This window comes from Paroedura picta, chromosome 2 (genome assembly GCF_049243985.1).
Source record: "Paroedura picta isolate Pp20150507F chromosome 2, Ppicta_v3.0, whole genome shotgun sequence".
NCBI classification, from domain to species: Eukaryota; Metazoa; Chordata; class Lepidosauria; order Squamata; family Gekkonidae; genus Paroedura; species Paroedura picta.
Window position 1 is genome coordinate 43,659,176 of NC_135370.1, and position 23,701 is coordinate 43,682,876.

General features: G+C 42.5%; 1 protein-coding gene across 16 annotated transcripts in view; it reads left to right on the forward strand.

Annotated features, from left to right (window-relative positions):
• Positions 1-23,701, forward strand: part of BAZ2B (bromodomain adjacent to zinc finger domain 2B) — a 260,648-nt gene that overhangs the window by 51,002 nt on the left and 185,945 nt on the right. For all 16 annotated transcript variants that reach the window (XM_077319933.1, XM_077319942.1, XM_077319936.1 and 13 more), the window contains exon 2: positions 12,233-12,274. The gene's annotated coding sequence lies outside the window, so the exon portion shown is untranslated. The remainder of the gene's footprint in view (positions 1-12,232; positions 12,275-23,701) is intronic.

The following is a 23,701-nucleotide window of genomic DNA, read 5'->3' on the forward strand; positions in this document are numbered from 1 at the left end:
CCAAACATCCCTTGCCTGGCTGCCAGATCATTCTCAGGTCTCCTGGCTACAATGCCCACACCATTTGATAAGTGCATATGTTGCTTCAAGATTAAAAAAAGATTATCAATATGGAAGGTGAAGCTCTGAGAGATGACTGAGTTCAAACAACTGATTACAAAACAATGATCTTTTAGTAAGATGTCTATATAAGTTATTACTTCAGATAGAAACAGAAGAAGTGGGGGAATGTATGATTAAATGGATGCAGAACTTTAGAGACCAAATGCCTATGAACTAATAGGAATGGGTAGGAAGAAAAAGAGGTCACAACCAGCCAGAGGTTAAGAGAAAATGGGTATAAAATGTTTTTCAGATGGTATATAACTCCAAAGGATATTGAGAAAATAGACAAAAACTACAAAGGAAAATGTTGGAAATGTCAAGATATAGATGAACCTTATGTGGTGGGCCTGGTGGAAGAGCTCCAGTTTGCAGACCCTGTGGAATTGTTTAAGATCCAGCAGGTCCCTGATGTAATCTGTGAGCTCGTTCCATCAGGTGGGGACCAGGACAGAGAAAGCCCTAGCTCTGGTCAAAGTTTGATGAGGTTCCCAAGGGTCAAGGATCACCAATATGTAGATGTTACCAGAGTGCAGTGTTCTCCAGGGGGCATAGGTTTCTCAGGTACTCAGGGCACAGACTGTGTATGGCCTTTGATGGTGATTGTCAAAACCTTAAGATTGATCTGGTAATCAACTTGTAGCCAGTGCAGCGATTGGAGCGTGGTCTGGATTTGGGCCCTCCATGATGTTCCTGTAAGAATGCTGGTTACTGTATTCTGCACCAGATGGAGTTTCCAGACCAGGGTTAAAGGTAGGCCCGCATAGAGCGAGTTGCAGAAATCCATCCTAGAATGAGAAACGTGTATATATATATATGTATATATGTATGTATGTATGTATGTATGTGTATATATATATATATATATATGTGTGTGTGTGTGTGTGTGTGTGTGTGTGTGTGTGTGTGTGTGTGTGTATGTATGTATGTATATATATATATATATATATATATATATATATATATATGCATATATATATATGCATATAAATGTATTGCAATGTAAAAGTAGAATGAGAACAAGTGTTGGATATAAATGTATAATTAAGTGGATTTTGAACAAAAATATCCTAATTTTTGTTGTGAGATATATCATAGACTTTCCTTTAAACTTTGAAACATGTGATATAGAATACGTAGTAATAATGAAACTAATAATATAGTTGCGAAATCAATCAATTATGAATTTAAAATGTTAGGACTATTGCATTGTATAAAAATGTCTTTAAAATTATAATGAAGGGGATTATAATGAAGGGGAGAAATATTTTCTGCTCTATATATCCTGTAATATATAATCACCTTTTCTTTTTGTATCCCTTTTATACCATTACCTTGTTTTCTAAAATATATAAGAATTGATTGATGATGACAGTGGAGGTGGGAGGGGAAAAAACACAGATTGGAGACCATATCACACAATCAAATCACGGACCATGAAATCATGTTATCAAGAATCTGTGAATGGCAAGGGTCCAGTGTACCTGTGTCAGAAAAATCTCAACAAGTCTCTTCTACTGAACATTTTTGTGCGTTCAACCTTTTTTCTTATTGTAAAGCTAAAACAAATTTGTCTATATACCCAGCTGGCTGTAGAAACATCCATGGGCAGAAATGCTGCACTAGCATATAATTTGCCTCTCGTGTCTTTTAATTGAACAGACTGTCCTTGCTTGGTTGCAGATGGCTTTGCTGCCTTACACCTCCTGCAGCCTTCATTGCAGCTGTGTGAACAAACAGGCCGCTATTCAAACGCTCTTCTTTGGAGCGTGCAGCCTGTGTTTTCAAAGACATTGAGAGCGTAAGAGGGTTCCGTTGGCCTTTCTCTTTTTTTTTTTGAACCGTTAAGTGGAAGGGTGGAGTGGTGGTGTTTGGCAAAGTAACAGGGGGCAAAAGCAGAGATAATGGGACAAAAAGACCCAGAGAAATTTAGGTCTAATATCAGGCAAACCTTTGCACGCAGAGATTTACAATGGCGTCAAAGTAGTTTTTCAATAAAACTGGCAAAATTCCAAGTCGGGGCAATTGGACATGGCAGAGGAATGGCTGCCTTGGCAGTGGAATGTATGGCAAGTATTTGACAGAGGGGGGGAAACGAACACCCTAAAGAGCTCATTTACTTTTAATTTCTTAATACTGATCCAGATTTCCATAATGCATTTTTTCCCATCTCTCTTGGGTAATATCGCTCGAAGTCTTAAAATCATTTGCTGTTTCTACTCTTTCAAATATAATCCTCATATCTCCGAATGCATTTGCTTGATCATCACCTGCAAACCCAACCCTGGTGGACATTCTGGTAAAACTGATTATACAGATCTAGAGTACAATAGTTTCCCCAAAAGTTAAATTATGTGCAAAGGGAATGTGTATGAAAAAAACAACCTATGCACCATCATATTTACTGGGATTCGATGAGGTGAAATCAATGCAAGTAATAGTCCTAATTCTGCTCATGTTTGCTCACAAGTAAATTTCATTGATTCAAATGGGATCCACCCATAAATGTGAGCACTTTAAACTTCTAAGGCTGATGGCCTCAAGAGAAGTACAATGCAGAGAATGGTAAGGACAAAGATAAGAAATTCTCAAATGTAGTCTGTTTGGGCCTACATTCTCTATCATGTCAACAAACACTTCAAACACACATGTCGTTCATGAAACATTACTCATATCTGTTTTTGTTGTACTGATGTAGGAGAAGGAAGTTAATTTGCAAAAAACAGAAATCTGCACACTTACTGATGCCAATTTTTCTGATATCGAGGGCTATATTCACTTCTGGGTATTGCGTGGGAAAGGTAGGGTCACTCCGGATCAATCATGCATGTTGCAGAGGGAAAATTTAAAGTGCCCAAAATCAAAATGGAAATCAAATTCAGTGTAGACGGGAGGGATTTATTCGAGCTGGGTAAAAAGCCCCGTGCAGACTACACCCAGGTTAGGATACTCCTGGAAATATGGGGAAGGAGCCTGGAGAGGACAGGGACCTCAGTGGTGTACATTGCCAAACAGCCCACACTCCAGAGCATCCATTTTCTCCAGTGGGAATGGTCTGTTAGTCTGGAGTAGTATTGTAATTCTAGGGCAGGGGTAGTCAAACTGCGGCCCTCGAGATGTCCATGGACTACAATTCCCATGAGCCCCTGACAGCGTTTGCTGGCAGGGGGCTCCTGGGAATTGTAGTCCATGGACATCTGGAGGGCCGCAGTTTGACTACCCCTGTTCTAGGGGATCTTCAGGGCCCACCTGGAGGCTGGCTTCCCTAGGTACTGACCATCAAGAGACTCTAGGACAGGGTGGATGAATTATGGCTTCCAGATGTCCGTGAACTAGTATGTTGGCAAGGGGTAATTGTAGTCCATGGACATCTGGAGAGCCATAGTTTGGCCATTCCTGCTGTCGAGCAATGGCCAGAAGAATCACAGCAAAGCCATCAGGGTGGAGAGCTAAGATCAGTCTGTATTGCTTAAAGAGCTGAGGAAGCAGCTGCTAAAACAGAGTGGTCTTTGCAAGAATGAATAATACAGATTCTGAGGGTTCCGAAAGCCACAATGAGCTGAACTATGTGAGAACAAGTTCTGTCTTCTCATGCATAATGCAAGGCATAATGCAAATATATCATGTAGCTTTAATCTTTATCACTTGAAATCTTAACCAGAGCCTATGCGGCATGATCATTTCTCTTAAAGAGAGTTATTTTAAGAATATAATAAGAGCGTGACGGTTTTTACTAATTATGGTGAGAGTCTCGAATATATTTAACTTCTGCCTTAGAAGACATTTGTTAACAGTCATTCGTCAATCATTTTTAACTTGTGACCTTGAAGAGTGCTGCAGATTGCTTTGGAAACAATGGGTAAAAGCGCAAGGAAAATGATCAATTTCTAAACATAGCTGAGCAGTTTCTTAAAAAATGTGAAATATGGACATGTTGTCTTTGAAGTGCGGGATTATTTGTAAAATGCCCTTGGCTGTGATTAACAATGTATAGCGAGCAGCTTTCAAGAGCAGAAAACCAAAGGTGTTTAGGGGGGTGGGGGGGTGGGAAGGGAACCCTGCTATAGTCTATCTAAAGGAAAGAACAAATCCCAGTAATATAAAACAGGTTAATTGAGACAGCTGGCCTCTTGTAGACAAAGAATAAATAGCTGGTTTTCAGTGTGTGCTGGCATCCTCAAGAAACGATAGAGAACAGTTCCCGCACAAGTGTCCTCACCAGTCCCATGTATGTACAAAACACAAACAAACAAACCCCATCTGTATAGAGCCTATAAACCAGGCATGAGCAAAAGGCCCATCCTCACACACCAGCCAGATGACAGACGGACTAGACACGCACAGATAAAGAAGCGTATGTATGTGCTTGAAGCATATTGTGCAAATATCTAAACCACACACGTAGAAATCACACCATAGGTGCAGAGATCATCAGACAGAGTTTAAACAGGAGGAGCAGACTGAGAATTAAAAATGGCCCTGGAGCAAACCAATCTGAGTTAGGGTTGCCAGCTTCCAGGTGGGGCCTGGCGATCTCCCAGTATTGCAGTTGATCAGGTCCTTTGGAGAAAATGGCGGCTTTGAATGGATTCTGTGACATTCTACCCTGATGAGGTCCCCTCCCGCAAACCTGCCATCCCCAAGCTGCACTCTCAACTCAGTTGGCCAACCTAAGCTGAGTGGCCCCCGTGGTGCTACAACCTGGGAGACAGGTGCCACTGAGGGGTAGCAGCAATGGGCATTAGCTCAGCCATTGCTCCCTCCTGCAAACACAACCGTGAGAGTGGAAACAGTGGATGAGCAGACACCAGTTAACACTGGTGATGAAGGTTGGAGCCAAGTGGCCCTAGCCTAGGGCTACCTATTTCAGTGTGAGAAATTCCTGGAGATATGGAGGTGGTACCCGTGGAGGGAAGAATTTCCTCCACGCGGGGGGAAATTTCCATGCAAGTTAAATGGCTAGTCTGTTCTGCAAAGCACTGAATTGTATCTGCAGTGGAAATCGGAAATATTGTCATTTACCATTAGCCTCAGCAAATTTGGCAAGAGGCTCCATGTAAATGGGAAGGACTTGGCCACAATCTTAAAAGCCCTCCTTTATGTGTATTATATGTGACCCTGCATGTGCATATTTGTGATAGGTAAAGCTGTGCACTGAAGTTATATATAACCTCTACATTTATATGTTACTTTATGGTGAAGCCAAAAACAGTGTAATTGGCTATCACAGAAGTGTAATCTCCCACGGAACTTTAACAAATTAGTTTAAAAAATGTTATTTTAAATGCAAATAATGCTTTTTGTCCTTTAGACTTTTCTCAGCTTCAATGTTAAATGCAAATTATATGCCTTTCTGTTGGTTTGTTCCTTTTACTTTTCCACACCTGCTAAAGTGGAGAATCATGGAGAATGAAATGAAGTAGAAGACATATAACAAAACTGACTTTTAAAAGAGAATATACTAGCTATGACATTCAACTAGTACAGTCTTGACAGATTTTATTTATTTTTAAACCACCTGCCCTGTGTTCACAAATATACTGTGTGTGTATGTGAGTGTGTGTGTCCGTGTGTGTATAAAACAGCAAATACACTACAGTAGAAAGATAAAGTAGGACAACATTGTTCGTATAATTAAAATTCAACTAAAATTTAAATAAATAAAAAGCTTTACGTCCACTGCAAATGCCGAGGAACCACATAACTTTCTTAACCTCCTCTAGAAGCTGGTTCCAGCTGGCTGAGGAATTGATCAGATCATCAGATCTCCTGACCACTCCTCAAGGCATGTAGATTCCAGGCTGTTGAAGGTTCTGGGACATCAACTTTGACTACAACCTGATTGCCGGTTAAGGTTGCCAATCTCCAAGTGGCCCCTGGAGATCTCCTGGTGTGACGGTTAATCCCCAGACAACCAAGATCAGTTCCCCTGGAGAACATGGCTGGTTTGGAGGGCTGACTCTTTAACTTTATACCCGGCTGAGGTGCCACCCCTCCCCAGACCAAACCCTCTGCAAACTCTTCCCCCAAATTTCAAGGTATTTCCCAGCCCAGAGTTCTATTACAGATTACTCAAGGCATGGTAAATGTAATCTTACTATTCACATACTAAATAAAAGGTGGGCAGTTGTGTTCTGAGTTATTTTCAAAGTTACTTTAATGAGTCCTTATCAGGCCTGGAAATTGCTGAATCTTAGTTCATTGTAAAGGTAAAGGTAAAGGTATCCCCTGTGCAAGCACTAAGTCATGTCTGACCCTTGGAGTGGCACTCTCTAGTGTTTTCTTGGCAGACTCAATACGGGGTGGTGTACCATTCCCTTCCCTAGTCATTACTTTTTACCCCCCCAGCAAACTGGGTCTAATTTATCTAAAGGAGAGAAAGCCTCTGAAAAAGTATTTAAGGCCCCAGCTCCAGCCTACTTAGCAGTTCTTGGTGTAGGAATGTTCAGGGTTCTTAATTCGATAAAAGAGGACAATAATCCATGTTCTGAACATATATTTCCTACCACCATCAGCTTGTGTCTTGTCCTGATTCAGCTTTAGATTGTTCTGTCTTATCCACTTGATCATAGCATCCAAAGATTAGTTTTGGGTTGCAGTGTAGGCAGATATCTCCTGGAAGGTTGAGCCACATTTTGCAATGACAAATTCCTTTTTAAATAAGGGACAAATATAATGAGCCATGCTGACCTCTCTTCTCCCTTTTGCTCATAGTGTTGGTTTTGGTGGATTCCTCATGAGCAGCGATGGCAAAAATGTTTGCAGGGAAGCATGAAAGTATCCAGATTACTTAGCTAGGAGAAAAAATGAATCTCATCATAACAACAAAGTCAGCAGGAAGACAGTCAGCCAGCTTCTCAGTCCAATGTCAACAGTATTTACTCGGAAGCAAATCTCTTGGATTTCTATGGGATTTACCTTGTGATAATTACACTTAGGCCTGTATGTAAACTGGTTACACGAGATGTGGGCTAGATAATTCTTGCTTTACCTGCCATGATGTCCGAGAGAGAGAGCTTAATGTTCACAAATTCTTAATAATTGCCACATATGGGAAATATCTCCTGTTCAGTGGCATTGCAGCAACATGAAAGCCTTCTCATTCCCCAGCAGACTTCAAAAACCCTTGAGGAAAGGAGACTGCTTTGGTCCCAGATCATGTGTCTCTTCGAAGGGAAATGTTTGGTGGACCCATCCAAGTGCCATCTTAATATACTGGTAAATACTCAAAGATAATTTTAAAGGGCCAGTACCACCTTCTTTTTTATGTTGGCAGAATGTTTTATTGAGTTTTGACAGAAAATTAGATCATTTTTGATTTAGCATTAAGATCTCCCCCCCCAAGTCTTTCCAAATTTCCATTTTCTACTCTGTCTTTCCAACTGTTCTTTCAACTTCTTTGTTGTCTGCTACAGTTTGCTCAAATAAAGACAGTTTAATTGATCTACGTTAGATGCATTTTTATGCTTAGTTCATCAGTTACATTTCTGGTTGTCTGATCTACAGTGTAGTTAAATTTGTGTTGAAACCAATTTACTTTAACTAGTCGTGGTTTGAATGCTGCTGATTTTGTTGCAAAGGAGGCCAGGAGCCCTTTAAAAAAAATGATACTCATGATGGGAATTGCTGGAGCCTGTCTTATGTATGCAATGGAATGAGGTGATAATGAGGTGACAGAATGCTGAGGTGGTAGAATGGACTACTTCAGATTACAGGTGAAGGGTTATGTTGTTCAAACTTCCACCACATTAATAATTCCCTGTGAGCAGAATTCCAGCTTAGTTTATGCAGGGCTGGGGTAGAATCTTTCTTCCTAATGTGCCTTTTTTTCTTCTTCTTTTGTAGTGGGGTTTTATATGGCATTACCATATGCAGTCATGGAAATATGTGCTCTAGGCCAGCCAGAGTTATTTTTCAACAAAATAATTATTAAATTATCAGGGTAGTTAAACTTGTTTGTGAAAAATGCAGATGTGTGTAGAGCACCCCATGGATATTGGATCTTGGGATAGCCTCATGCTTCCCAGAAGAAGCTGCCTATTAAGTGGACACCAGTGACTGCTCAGAACCCAGTTCTAGCCCCAAGCCAATGCCACTTATTTGAGTGATGAGGCTCATGGAAGTCTTGTGAGACTTGGAAGTGCGGGGGAAGTGGGAGGAGTTTGTCCGAGGTCATTTGATGCTGGGGACAGTGCTGAATCTAGTTTCAGTTCTTTCCTTGGCTAACTACAGTATGATGCTATTGTGGCCAAAGGCATACTAGCTAATCACTGAGAGGTCTTCATTCATGGTCTGACAACTGACCCCATGAGACTTGGTTACTTTATGGCATAAATGTTTTCTTAAGTGGGGTTGAGATGGGGGGTCTATTAAGTACTGCTAACCCTGCTGTGTCTCCTGTATTTGGTTATAGCCCCAAACTTGTTTACTGGCCCATGAAAAGACTGGGAGAAAAGAAACTTCTCTCACATCAGTGTGGTGATGAGAAACCAAAGGCTTGTCAGCAAGACTAGAATTCTGCTACCTTACTGTGTAGATCTGGTCTAAAATGAGTTGCCTTGAGGTTCTGTAAAGCCAATTTGTTCTTTGCCCTTCAGGAAACAGCATGATGGAGATAGGTGTTTTATATTCTTTTTTTTCCTTATGCTACCTTTTTATATATCTAGTCTTTACAAAGCTAGGCTGTTAGTTCTTATTGTGCCCTGTTGAATGGAAAATACTTAGCAGTGATCTATGATCTTGATGCCATACAGAGGAAATACATTTTTGGTGATTGCAGACATAACCTGTTGAGAATTTTTAAGGTTAGAATCTTTTCAGCAGCATTTGGGGAATTACATTGCTCGGTAATTCTACCATTCAGGTGTCACCTTTACTCTTGTAAGGGTGACAGATGATGCATCTTTCAATTTCTGTAGGAAGATTTTAGTCAGAGTAGATGGTCTTGTAAAGTCCGTTCTCTTTCCAGGAAGGTTTTATTAAAATATTCTTGTTATGCCATCTATCCCTTCCTATCACTGAGCTATATTTCATCGCAAGGTTGGCTTTGTTCAATTCATCTTTGCATAGCAGAGGGATCACATTATCTAGAAGAGATCTTTGACTTCAGAGGTGACCTTCAGGAGATCTTTGAGCTGGCACTTTCAGGGTGGTGTATAAAATATGCTAACAGCTTGAACTATAAACCATGAAAATCAAGTTATATCATACAAGAGAGGTCTTGAGACCAAGCTAACAGATTTCTGTAGTGACTCCTCCCAAACACCAGGATATTCCATGTTGAGAGCTAGCATGGTCTCATGGTTAAGAGTGTTTGAGTCCAAATCCCTATTTATGCCATGGACTCACTAGGTCTCTGTGAGGGTAAAATGGAGACGAGCTGTATATGTAAGCTGCCGTGGGTTCCCATTTGGGGTGAAAGGCAGGGTATAAATGAGATACATATAATACAATAAATGTCCATTATATTTCACTTATATCATGAACTGACGTTTGTTCTTTTTGTGTCCACTGTTAGAACCTAGGAAGTTGATTAGGTTTGCCTGATCCCTCCTGGTAACCCATGAGCGATTGTGGTGTGTGTGTGTGTGTGTGGGGTGGGGGGACTTACTAGCAGAAAGCAGGATCTAGCCCATGTTGCCAGTGATACACAAAAAAAAGAGCCACTCATAGTTTTTTCTCTGAACTCTCTTAGCCTCACCTGTGTCTATGCATGTCTGTCATGGAAAGAGGTTGCCTGTTGTGGGAGAGGAAGGGTAGGTGATGGTAATCCACTTTGAGACTCTTTTGGGTAATAAAAAGCAGGGTATTAAAAATCTCTATTGCCTATTTAAATTTTTTAAAGGACTTGGACTGGTGTTTTAAAGACATGATCCAGAAGTGGTACGGGGGAAGGGAAGGCCAGATATCCTGTTTTCATGATTGCTCTCTCTCAAAACAAGGGAACCCCATGGAGACACTATTTTATTTGCTTATTTCTCCTAGCCTGCCTTCTGTAGAAAAGACATTATGAGAGTTCAGTTATGAGCTGCAAACAGTTAAATCCCTGGGTGTGGCAAGTTTCTTAAAAAGCTTTCCAGAACAAATGTCACCAAAATGCCTGTAATGATGGTACAGGTCCTACTTCCTGGGGAGTTCCATAAGTTAGGGGCAGTAACTAAAAAGGCCCAACCATGGAACTTCTGGCAGCATGGTGTCCCACGGTCCAGATGATCTCTGAAATTCAGAGAGATGGAGGTGGTCCTTGAGCTTTACGACTTTAAAGGTCAAAAGCAGCACTTTGAAATGAACACAGAGTAGGAGAAAGTACAGTTGATAACATGTTTTGCAAGGGACCACTTTTAGCATTCTGGTTACCATATTTTATGCCCATTGAGATTTCTAGATCATCTACAAAGGCAGCCCCAAGTAAAAGGTGTTACAGCAGACTAGTGTGGCTGAAACCATGGCATGTGTGATCGCCTTTTTGCAGGAACAGCAAGAGCTGTTGTAAAATGTTAAGCTGGTCAAAAGTGGTCCTAACCAATGTGTCAATGAGCTTTCAAGGGGAATAGGCTCTCTCTAGCCTGAGCTTTCAAGGAGAATAGGATCTCATCTAGACCATGACATTCATCTGTTTTCCAAATCTGCTTTTTAAAATATTTTTGTCCAGCTCGTGTTTCACCCTTACCCAGTGCTTCACATTGATTCAGTAAAATATACTGAAAATATTTTAGTCTTTCTACATCTCATTGGCTATTTCCCTTTCCTCTTGAAACTGTTCTTGATCTTACTTCCTTTCCCCTTGTTTCATAAGGTGCATACAACTAGCATTTACAAATTCTGCTACGGTTTGGAGAAACAGTCCCCCCCTGTAACCTTTCGCAACTTACTTAGGGAATTTAAGCAAGAACACGTTCCCCTCATCCTTCTGTGACAGATTTCATCTGCCACAGTTCTCTTCTTCTACTCAGCTATTTAGAGATACAGGAACTTCTGGTGCTTTACTCTCGCGGGATGAATTGTAAAGTAAAGATCTAGTTTCCGAAAAACTACGACAGTCTAATCGAAATATATATAGATGTGTGCTGAAGTGTACAGCACTGTGCCTTGGAGCATTCAGTAGCCTGCTCTTTTCCAGCTCTTTAGAAAATGGGTACCATCTGTGGGTACCAGTTCTTTAGTAAACAGGTACCATCTGGAGAAGAGCAAGTGCCTAAATACTTCATGGTGGGAAATGGGGAAGGATTCAGCTTGCTTTGAACGGCATACATGACAGAGTAATGGTGAACAGGGCTGATTCTGCACTTGCTTTGTTTATTCCGTTGTGGATCCTGCTGAATTCAGATCAATTTGAACTCGGGTCTTCCTCTATCCCCCCCCCTTCACCCTTGAAACAGAAAGTGTTCTGCACGTGATTAGGGAAGCTCAAAGGGGGGGAGAGCCTAGTGCAGCAGGAGCCTCTTTCTTTTCTTGACTGGGGGCAGGAGGGAGGAGGATTGGAGACAGCAGAGGAGGGGGAAAATCTCTGCTGAGAGAAGTTAGGGCTTCTGGAACTTCTGCTGAGAGAAATTAGGTCTTCCCCTTTAAGGGAAGCCTTGCAACCTGGGAACCAGGAATTGATGCGTTGGCCAAGCAGGGCTTTTCTATAGTTGGAGGCTCTGCAGCAAGTTATTTCTGGGAAAGCAGACAGCTGCATGCTTACTCATGCTGATTTTTCAAATATCAAGACTTGTATGCACTCTAGGATATTGTGGGGGAAAGGTAGGGTCACTCTGGATCAAGCATTCTTGTTGCAGAGGGAAAATTTAAATTGCCCAAAATCAAAATGGAAATTGCATTCAGTGTAGACGGCAAGGATTGAATCGATTTGGGATTGGAATAAAAGCTCCGTGCAGATTCAGCCCTGGTCTGTGGTGCCATGCTGCAAAAGGAATGGTCCTCGAAGTACATTGCATGCATGCAGTACCTTTCAAATCCAGAAGGAAATTTATTGAAAAGGCTTCTGTGATTAGGTTGTCTAGTTGTTACATATTTGTTGTTAAGAGATGTTTCCTGAATTTTTGTATTACTTAATATTGCATTTGATGCATCTGCTTAAAGAAAACTGTTTTAGCATTCAAGTAAGTGTCGTCCTTTTTGTGTGTTTCAGCTTTTAAAACAGTGATGACCCAGAACTGACCATCTGATCACAGTGAGTACACCCTCAGTAACTGGCGTCTGGATAATGTTGTGCGCATGATATTAGACCACAGAAAAAATAAATGGCTCAAGAGAAAGACAAAGGGGCACTGAAATAAGTGCAAATGAGTATAAATTCTGTTAATATCAATCGGACTTAGGTGTAGCTATATATTATTTCTGTTGTGTATGTAATGTATCATCTGGATGCAAGGGCAGATTACTCATACTGGTTGATTCAGGGAGTATTTTTAAGGGCATAATTCATGTATTACACAAGCACATCTAACAGCTCTCCCCCCACCACACGCACACTTTTCCTCCAGATAAGTAGTTTGCCCTGATCTGGATAGTCCAGGCCAGCACAGTCTTGTTAGATTTCAGAAGCTAAGCAGAGTCAGCCCGGGTTAATACTTGGATGGGAGACCACTAAGGAAGTACGGGTCCAGGACACAGAGGCAGGCAATGACAAACCACCTCAGAATGTCTCTTGCCCTGAGAACCCCAAGGGAGCCACCATAAATTGGCTCTGACTTGACAGCTCTTTCCAACGCCAAGTAGCTTTAGGAGGGAGCGATTTGTAATGCAGAAGTAGAGAGGTGCTGATTCTGCAGTTTTGAAACACACAATGACGACATTGAACTTACACAACAATGCCGAGAGTCGGATCAACAGTTTCATATTTCTTACAAAAGTGTGTGTGTGTGTGTGTGTGTGTGTGAAAGAGAAGCAATAGGTGCATCATGCCAGGAGACTGATTCTCCAGCCTCTAAGGATGAGCACTGTGTGAAGTGATAATGCATGCACAGTGCCAGGTGCTGAAGAGGCTTTTTTTCATCCCCCAGTGTCTTTGGGGCTGTCATGAGCAGCACCCTGTTTCTGCCAATGAATCATTCTTGTGGGATTGAAACCGCAAGGTCTGTATTGTAGAGTTTATTCATTCCTTTGCGTTCAGTGTTGTCACATTTGAAAATGGTGGCTTGTTCTCATTTCTATGAGAAATTATACCCTGGTACGGTTTGATGTTATTATTATAATAATGGCTGGTTTTCGCAGAATTTGGTTGCAGAGTTCTTGGTCATTAACAAGGTGTGCTTTGTTAAACTGAATGCGAATGGCTAGTGAGGATAAAGAATTTAGGATCTGATCCCCCCCCCCCCCCACACACACACACAGACAATACGATTCTGACATTTTGAATACTTTGCTGAAGCAAATCTCGCCAAAACGAATAAGACTTAATTTCAAATGGTGGTTGTGTGATCAAGATATAATGGAAGCTTTCACAGGCAATGGTCATTCTTTTCAGCTTGAATCTAAGGACAACTGAACAACACTCCCTGTTTTAAACACAAAACGACGTTTGTTAGTTCCCTCTAGTGCTCATGGTAGGATCTCACCACACTACTGTGTTTAGCATTGGAATGGTAAAGCTGGGAACCTGAGGGCAGGGTGAGATGCGACAACAACCCCATGGCATATCTCTCTATTTTCCAGTAACATATCACTATCATACCTCTAGTCTGTCTAATGATTCTGGCCGTTTCCCCATCCTGGCTCTACAGCTCTGCCTGGAGTCATGGTACCATGACTCAGTGTCATGGTACCAGGACATAAGGTGTGTTTAATTAGACATTACAGAGCACCAGCGGGTATTCAGAGAGATGTTACTTCTGGTGACATCCAGGGAGATTACTGCAATTTCTGGTTCTGTGTTGGTATCCTTATTTTGATACAAGCTCTAACAAAAGCAATTTTTAAAGATTTCAAATAGTATATTTTCACACTGTTGTTGCTATGTGCCTGTTTGGCATGGCACTCCCACAAAATGTATGGTATGCATTCAGCTATATCGAATGCCTTGATATGAACTCACATGTTGTTTGATACAGAAGCTGTATAAATCGTAGTCTGCTCCACTGGCAGGTACTAATCGATGATCTCCACATATATTTTAACCCAAACATATAAAAAGATAAATGCTTCATGACCTCAATAAATATTGTGTTTTGGTGCAAATCTCTAAAATGAGCTGCTGTTTAAACTAGAAAAGTTTTTTATAAGTTAAGATGCCAGATAGTAGAACTTGAAGCAATGACAAAGCAATGACATTTTGATGCATATTTGTCATACACTTGAAGAGTTAATTTATCACGTTAATTGAAGCTGTTCAGCTGCAGTTCTAAATCCACAGAGAGCCACATTCACAATTACCATCAACCAAAAGAGGCACATTTACTTCCATCCGTGGTACTGTTGCCAGCTCCAGGTTGGGAAATTTCTGGAGGCTTTGGGAGTACAGCCTGGGGAGGGTGGCATTTGAGGAGGAAAGTGACCTCAGATGGGTACAATGCCATAGAATCCCCTCTCCAAAGTAGCTATTTTCTCTAGGAGAAATCAGTTGGAATTCTGGGTGATCTTCTGGCCCCTGGAGTTTGGCAACTTTAATCCCTGTCTTGAGGCCTGAGTCTTAGGTAGTCTAGTGCCTTACTTGTTCCTCTGGCAGTGTCTGTTTCAAGGTGAAAAACCAACTGTCTACCACGGGCCCCACCTTGCAAAGTCCTTGTCCACTTTTGTCCACATTGGGGAACATTGCTCAGGAGAGAGTCACATGTGGCTCTCGAGCTACTGAGTATTAGTGATTTAGGATTAATAATTAAGCTGCATGTAGGTGTAATTCAAAGATTCATGGTGTGTCTTGAGGTACACTGAAGTAGCATCCCATTGATACCATAACAGTGTAGGGACCAGAAATGGGCAGTGTTGGGCACATGCTGGGGAGAAGCAGAGCTCATCTGGTATCCTCCCAAGCCTCACACAGATCTTGACGTGACCTCAGAAAATATGAATACTCCCAGTGAATTCTAATTTTTAAAAATCCCCTCTATGGTTTCCTGCCAGGCCAATATAACGACTGTGTAGCTTAGGATACTAAGTCTGCTCTCCTAGGCATTATATCCATCCCAGCAGTTCAGCTGTTTCTCATATTCTATGGTGTATGGGCATGGGCATCACATATCTTATTTAGAAAAAAAGGAACACTTTGCACAAGCAACTGAAGATGGGAGCCATAATTCTTGTAGCATGTTTCTAACACAGCTGTGCTGAGAACTCTTATAGGTGCTTTGTCTCAAGGTGCAAACACCTTTCTGGATCTTCTACCCCTTCTGCTGGTGATTCAAGAACAACGCACCTTTCACAGGTAAGCACGGAATGAGACTCCTTTGCCTCAAACTATGACTATTGTCAATGTCTCTCTCCCCCAACTCTCACAACATTTGTGCACCGTGTATAGGCTCACTGGATAAGTCCAGGCTAGTCTGATCTCATTGGATCTTGGCAGCTCGGTAGGGTAATACTTGGATGGGAGACCACCAAGGAAATCCAAAAATGTCACATCAAGGCAGGCACATGGCATTTATACAAGCATCTCTGGCCTTGAAAACCCTAAGGGATTGCCATAATTCTGCTGGGATTTGATGTCAGCTCACCGACACTTCCTCTATCAACAGTTGCTAGCACTGTTTCCCACACAAAGGGTATATTGTTAATCCCACATGAACCAGGAAGGACAGCCACTTCCCTGGGTTATGACATGCCCCTCCATTCACACCACTGCTTGCTTGCTTGCTTATTTATTTATAAATAAATAATTATGCTTGTTTTCCACCCTATCTTATGAGACTCTTAGTGTGGGCCAAACATTCATGATCACATTTGTCTTGCAGGATAAGAGTTCTGTGGGGAAACAGAAGCTGCAGGGCTCCAATGCAAGTCCTTACAAGGGATGAGTAAGTATTGGTCCAGTGACTACCCACTTTGGGAAACACTGAAGGGGAAGGTGGGAGACCTAGGAACGTAAGACCTCTCTGGTGGTGTCACTCTCTCAAATCCAGAGCTCACACAATATGCTTGAGCCCACTTAATGTGGTGGTATAGTGGTTAAGAGTGACGGACTCTAATCTGGAGAACCGAGTTTGATTTTGGGCTCCTTTCCCATGAAAGGAAAGAGCCACTTTGGTGTAGTGGTTAGGAGTGCAGACTTCTAATCTGGCGAGCCGGGTTCGATTCTGCACTCCCCCACATGCAGCCAGCTGGGTGACCTTGGGCTTGCCACAGCACTGATAAAGCTGTTCTGACCGAGCAGTGATATCAGGGCTCTCTCAGCCTGACCCACCTCACAGGGTGTCTCAGCCTCACCCACCTCACAGGGAGAGGAAAGGGAAGGTGAATGGAAGCCACTTTGAGACTCCTTTGGGTAGAGAAAAGCGGCATATAAGAACCAACTCTTTTTCTTCTTCTTCTTCTTCTTCAAGCATGCTGGGTGCCCTTGGGCCAATCACGGTTTTCTCAGAACTCTCTCATCCCCACCTAACTCACAGAGTGCCTGTTGTGGGGCGAGGAAGAGAAAAGTAATGGTAATCCACTTTGAGACTCCTTAAGTTAGAGAAAAGTAAGAAATCAAAACTTTCTCTTCTTCTTATGCTATCCACAGGGGGAGAGACAAGGATGGACTCCATTCAGAGTGTAGTACCAGCCACATGTTGAACCTACAACACAACCAATACCTGCTGTGACTAGAGTACATATACCTGTTCTGCTGTGTGGTCGCCAGTACTCTTATGCCCATCTCCCATCAAACTGCAAGACGTTTAATGGACAGTTGTTTGATCACCACTGTCAATGCAGCTTTCAAAGGCACAGGAGTCTCACTACAAGAATGAACCTTACTACAGGAGAAGTGGTAGCCCCATTCATCTGACTTTTATTCCTGTCCAATAAATGTTTGGATTGTTTCACAGCTATGTCCTTGTTTCAATGGGCTTGGATAGATTGGGGGGGGGGGTCTGCCCTCAACAATCTTCAGCATGGGACTCACACTTGGCAGGAGTGGTTCATCTCATCTGATGTCTGCACAGCTGTGTTTTATCAAGGGGATCTTCTGGATTCACAGTGACCCTGATCACTGCTGATTTGTGATAAACTGTGCAGGTTTCATAATAGGAAAAACCAGAGTTGCTGGGGTAAATAGCAGGCATTGATTAGTTCAAAACATTTCATTCCCAACGTGGAAACCACGTTTTTTTTTTCCCTTTGGAGAGTACATCTGAGCATTCTCAAAAGTGGTGATTCATCTATTGCTCTCACAAAATACAAGAGAAAGTTATTTTTTCATCTGTGGATGAATGTGAGTTTGCCATCCCAACTGTCCAATAATTCCAGTTTCAATAATACTTTCTGCTCATTTGCGGATATATTCAACTGATGGTCCTTGACTATCCCAGCTCCTCTTCAAAGATGAGGAATGACTTGTATATTTTCATTCATTCATTCATTCAGCTTATATCACATCGCTTTACAAAAACTCGTGGCAGCTTACAAATATAAAACCCCCATAAAAGTCCCTAAGGCCATAAAACCCTCTAGTCCTAAGGCCATAAAAACCCCTTACAAGCCAGAAGATTGGAAGCCAAATTCCTTATTCTCCCGAGCAGACCTCCCTAAAGGTGGGGTGTAGATGTAGTACCCAGCCTGAGGAGGGTCCATGTTGTTCTTATCACTTGCCTCAACCCAAGACCTGGGGGAAGAGTTCTGTTTTGCAGGCCCTGTAACAGTTCTGTCAGGGCCCTCAGCTCTCCCAGGAACTCATTTCACCACTAAAAAGGTCTTGGCCCTGGTTGAGAACAGGTGTGCTTCCTTAGGGGCAGGGACCTCCAGCAGATTAGTGCTTGCAGAGTGGAGTGCTCTGTGGAGGGCATAAGGAGACAATTAATCCCTCAGATATGGTTTTATGAGTATTATCTGGATAATATTATGATTAATATTTTGTATTAATGACTTTGTGTTACTTTGAGACAAGCCACTGAAGAAAAGCTTGGTCTCTGAAAACGGGCATGATTATCTAGATATCTAGATTATCTAGATTATTTAGATACCGCCCAGAGCCGCAAACAATGGGTGGTCTAGAAATCCAAGATAAATAAATAGATAGATATGATTTTGCCTTGACCTATTGATTTGACTCATAAACTTTGAATAATAAATTGAAATAGACAGAAGATATTTACATTGGGAGAATCTTTTATTCTGGAACACCGATTGGGTCAGCGTCTCTTGGTTTTGATGTTTGAAGTGCAGCATGGTACTACAGTAGGTGGAGTATTGTACTAGGATCCGGGACATCCCAGTTTCAGTGCCCTTTTCTGCCATGGAAGCTCACAGGATGAGCTTGGCCTCTCACTCTCTCTTTTAGACTAGCCTATGTCACAGAATTTTTGTTGTCAAGATAAAACAGAAAAGAAGAGGAGGGAAATGATGTTCTAAGCTACTATGGATCTCTGTTGGACTCAGGGTATAAATATCTAAATAAATCTGTAAGGCACATGTTGAAGAAAGTAGAGAAGGACATGGTGAAAAGTTTATGAACAGCAGGCCTTTAAACTGTATCCAAACCTGCTTTTGAAAGCCTCCTTAGAGTCCCACATGGCTTGCCAATTGGTGATAGCCCAGGGTCTGGTCTGGGTGTTTTGGGATCGTTTGTCTAGTGTGCAATACCCAAATAGAGTGACCACTAGACTGGAAAACCGTTTATGATTTTTATTCAACTGCAGAAGAACAAAAATGACACAGGTGGCTTGGTCCCAAAATAGCCTGTGTGTAGAACAAAGGATTGCATGAGACTGTATAATATTCCATTGACAGCAGGGAAAGATGATGCTTTTTGGGTCAAACCAATAACCTGAGGTCTCCACCCCCTTGCACATCCCACAGGACCACCCCATTGCCATTATGTAAGTCACCAGGAAAAGGTTACAAAATGTCTCTTGTTAATATAAACAATTGCATCCGGCCTTGAGAATAGAACATATCAGCCTTGGTAACATTTCAAAATACAGTCAAGAACAAGTTTCTGGGCCTTCTATTATGAAACAGTCTGGTACACCAAGCTTCTCTTTTACAGAACAATAATTAAGAAAACATTATTTTACCCCGTACTCCGTCAAGGTTCCACACACTCTTGCATGTTTGGAACTAACTGTTCAGTTCCTTAGCTGCCAACCTGTATGGTTGCAAGGTACAGGTATCAGTCATGTACAGGAAAAACAAATATTTTGCCTCTTTCTGTGCCTGTGAATTAGTTATATGGGACAGACTATTGAAATGGTCTATAGTTGTTATTTTGATTGCTATAATTTTCTTTTTCTTTTTTTACTTCCAGAAGGGAATTGAAATGATTTTAAATCAGTTCTATCTCTACCTTTGGTAGTCAAAGATAAAGTAGGCATTTATTTTGAGCTGGTCTATTTTAACTATATCCAGAAACATTGTATTGGGTAACGCTTAGCTTCCTTATTCAGAACAAGCGGAATATTTTATGATACTATGCAATCTTGTATTTCAGTAGCGACCTTCATGCCTGCATCCCAGGGGTGCTTTACAGTCAGTAAAGTTAAAATTAGATCTGGTAGCACAGGAAAAAAAATTGCTAAAACAATCATTTTAGAAATGCTGACTAAAAGAAATCATTTTAAGGTTAGATTTTAAAAGCCTACAAGTTGGGAATGGTTTCCGCTTATAACTGACAGCATGTTCCACGGCAGAATGTGAAGCTATTAAAACCTCGCCATGAAACCTTAAAAATATTTAGAAATGGGAAAGGGACCAGCATCTGCTGAATTCAGAGAACAGCCAGGTTTGTATGGAGAGAGCCAATCTATTAAATAGGAGGGAACAAGTGATTTAAAGGTCAAAAGAACAATTTCGTAGTGGATACATTCCTTAGCAGGGTGCCCATGATGTGACAGCAAAACAGGATGATAAGATAACCGGTAAGTGTGAAGCAGCTACAGAAAGACAAGTTAGAAAACGGGATTGTAATGATGAATCCAAACAAGATGAGGGTGGAGGAGAACTATAATTTTTCTGTAAGTGGCTAACCCTATGAAAACTACTTGAGGCATGATGGGACAGATACTTGCAGTATTTTTGTTGTTCTGACCAAAGTCTACATTTCTGGGATTCGCTGTCAAATGGTGTGCTTATCTGTTCCACATAATATATTTGGTAAGGCCTTGGAGGAGGAGCGTGCCTCATAGCTTAAGTGTAAGCTGCCCATCCGTTCCGACTCCCGTGGGTCCTTTAAAATCCCGCTTCCCATGGCGCCATGGCCCAGCCAGAGCCCCCTCCCTGCCCCCCAGCCATCAGGATGGCCAGCAGTGGCACTCTGCCCTGGCTGCCTCTGGGGCTGGCCTGCGCAGGCGCACCAGGCAGAGGCCTGCCCTTGGCCCCAACCTGACCTGCACCAACTGACCAGGCAGGAAACAGATGGGCCAGCACTCGGGAGGCGATGGTGAGCCCAGTCGGAGGGAGGGAGGCTGCCGCCGGTGAGGCCAGTCAGAGGGAGGGGGGCCGCTACTGCTGCTGCCACCGCCGCAGTGGTGGCACATCCCCGCCTTACCTCCTTTCAGCTCTGGTCACCTTACTTAAGTGCCACTCAGCGCTTAACACCCACTTAGGATGGCTGTCCTGCCCCTGAGTGCCTCCTCCTCCAACCAGCTTGCCTGTCTGTTCAGCAGCCAGCCAATCATCTTCCATCCCCCACCCCTGACCACCCCCTGCTCCTTCCCTCCAAGGCTCAGAGGCTGCAGATCCCTGCTGCATGAGAGCTGCCCCTGCCGTGAGTTCCCTGCCCAGGGGCCCCCAGCCTGCAGCCTTTCTAGGTCCTGGGGGGAGGGAGAGGCCATCCACAGAGTTCTTCCACCCCCCCCTCCCAATCTAGCTCCTGTTGTATTCCTGAATAAATGTGACTTGTGTCCAAGGATGATTGTTGCCGTTAGCATGTTCCAACATTACAGTATAAGGTCTTGTTGTTGGGAACAAACTGGAAAAGGTTTATTCCATTTGCAGGCCTGTATAACATTTAATCTACCAAGTTTAAGCACAACCTACCTGCTACATATAGTATTGCAACAGGACTATGATAAACGTTCAGGTTTTCCCTCTTTGATGAGTATCCAATGGTCATTTTTGTTGCCTGCCTCAGATACCAAAGTAGGAGATATGATAGGCACCTGACAGACAGCAATACATGGTTTATGAGCAGCATCTGGGTTGGTGGATCAGTATCCCAAGATGGCTAGAATAATAGGTTACCCTAATCCTTATGACAGTAGTGCTCGATATACTTGCTTAATTTTGTTGTCGTTGCAAGTGAATGTAAGGAAGTTGGAACAGGTTTAGTTCTGCATGGGTGTATAGACATTGCCTCTGACCTTGTTTGGCCTTATCCAGGGAACTGTTTTTGCAAGCCATGGCAGTGTAAGTGAATTCTGAAGGCATTTAAAGGGCTCGCAGTTCCTTTCAATGCCTTATCCAAGCTGAGAGATCATTCTGAGGACATTTAAAGGGATGGAGCCAATATGCTGATGACTCCCAGCTTTTCCTCCTGATGGATGGCCCCTCTGTCTCTCCCCCAGAAACATTAGCCAGCTGCCTGGAATCAGTGACAAGGTGGCTCAACCAGAGTCGTCTGAAGCTCAACCCTTCAAAGACAGAGGTTCTGTGGCTGGGCAGGAAGGGTCCAAGCAAGGAAGCGCACCTACCCAACCTGGATGGAGTGCAGCTATCAGTGGCCCACTCTGGCAGGAACCTGGGTGTGATTCTTAGTGCCTCCTTCTCAATGGAGGCTCAGATCACAATGGTAGCACAGCTGGCATTTTACCACCTTCATACAAGAGTATAAGAAGGTCTAATAATTAAACCAAACAGAGAGAAACAGACCTATCTCCTGGCAATATGATAAATATATTCATAAAAGAAAGAAAAGGAAAACTACAAAAATAGGACATTTTTCTTTCTTTTATGAATATATTTATCATATTGCCAGTGGATAGGTCTGTTTCTCTCTGTTTGATTTTACCACCTTCGCCAAGCCAAATTACTAGCACCTTATTTGGCTCCAGAATATCTAGCCACAGTGATCCACGCGACAGTCATCTTTCTGCAACTGTCCTTAACCTTGATCTGGAAACTACAGCTGGTGCAGAATGCAGCAGCAAGGGTCCTCACAGTAACAACACAGAGGTCCCATATTTGGCCCATCCTCCAGAAGCTGGGCTGGCTTCTGGTTGAATTCCGGATCAGGCTTAAGGTTCTGATTATCACCTTTAAGGCCATACGCAGTCTGGGCACAGTGTACCTGAGGGATCGTCTCTCTGCCTACACCCCTCAAAGGGCCTTACACCCCACTACCTACAACTACCTGGCGATCCCTGCCCCCTGGGAAGCCCGCTTGACCTCAGTCAGGGCCAAACCTTTCTCCATCCTGGCCCCCACCTGGTGAAATGAGCTCCCAGAGGAGACCAGGGCTCTAACAGAACTTGAACAGTTCCACAAGGCCTGCAAAAGGGAGCTTGTTTGCTAGGCATTTGCTTGAGGTAAGCCTGAACCAACCGCTTCCCACTGGCCCCCAAGCCTCCCTCCTCTGGTAGCCACTGTCTTCCATCCCCCACCCCACAGAGTCATCAGTATGCATTAGTTGACTTAATGTTCTACCCATTGTTCTTCCGTTCCAAGGGACCAAGCCCTATGAAGATAGGTTGAGGGACTTGGGAATGTTCAGCCTGGAGAAAAGGAGGTTGAGAGGGGACATGATAGCCCTCTTTAAGTATTTGAAAGGTTGTCACTTGGAGGAGGGCAGGATGCTGTTTCTGCTGGCTGCAGAGAAGACACGCAGTAATGGGTTTAAACTTCAAGTACAACGATATAGGCTAGATATCAGGAAAAAGTTTTTCACAGTCAGAGTAGTTCAGCAGTGGAATAGGCTGCCTAAGGAGGTGGTGAGCTCCCCCTCACTGGAAGTCTTCAAGCATAGGTTGGATACACACATTTCTTGGATGCTTAGGGCTAATCCTGCGTTGAGCAGGGGGTTGGACTAGATGGCCTGTATGGCCCCTTCCAACTCTATGATTCTATGATTCTACTATGTTATTTATTGTTACTACCACATCATTATTGTATAAATATTGAGTTATCTGTATTGTTCCTGTTTTATGTAAACCGGCCCTAAGCCTTTGGGGAGGGTGGTATATAAATATATAATAAATGAATGCATTTAAGTGGTGGCTATCCAATGGTTCAGAAAAATCCCGAATAGTCTTCAGATTTTTTTTATTTCAGTAATTTTGGATAGCAAAAAAATTAATATCCGATTAGCCGAATACACACCCCTAGTATGAGGCATGAATTACATCTTTGCAAAGGTGGGAATAGATATTTTCAGTTGATTCACTCAGCATGTACTATGGTATTATGGTGGTGTTATTAAGTAGAATCATATAGATGATTCATCATTTTTATTCATGCCTAGCTCAAAACCATCCACATACCAGTTTATTTGAAAATTATGTTTGTGTGTGTATGTGAATACCACACCTGTATA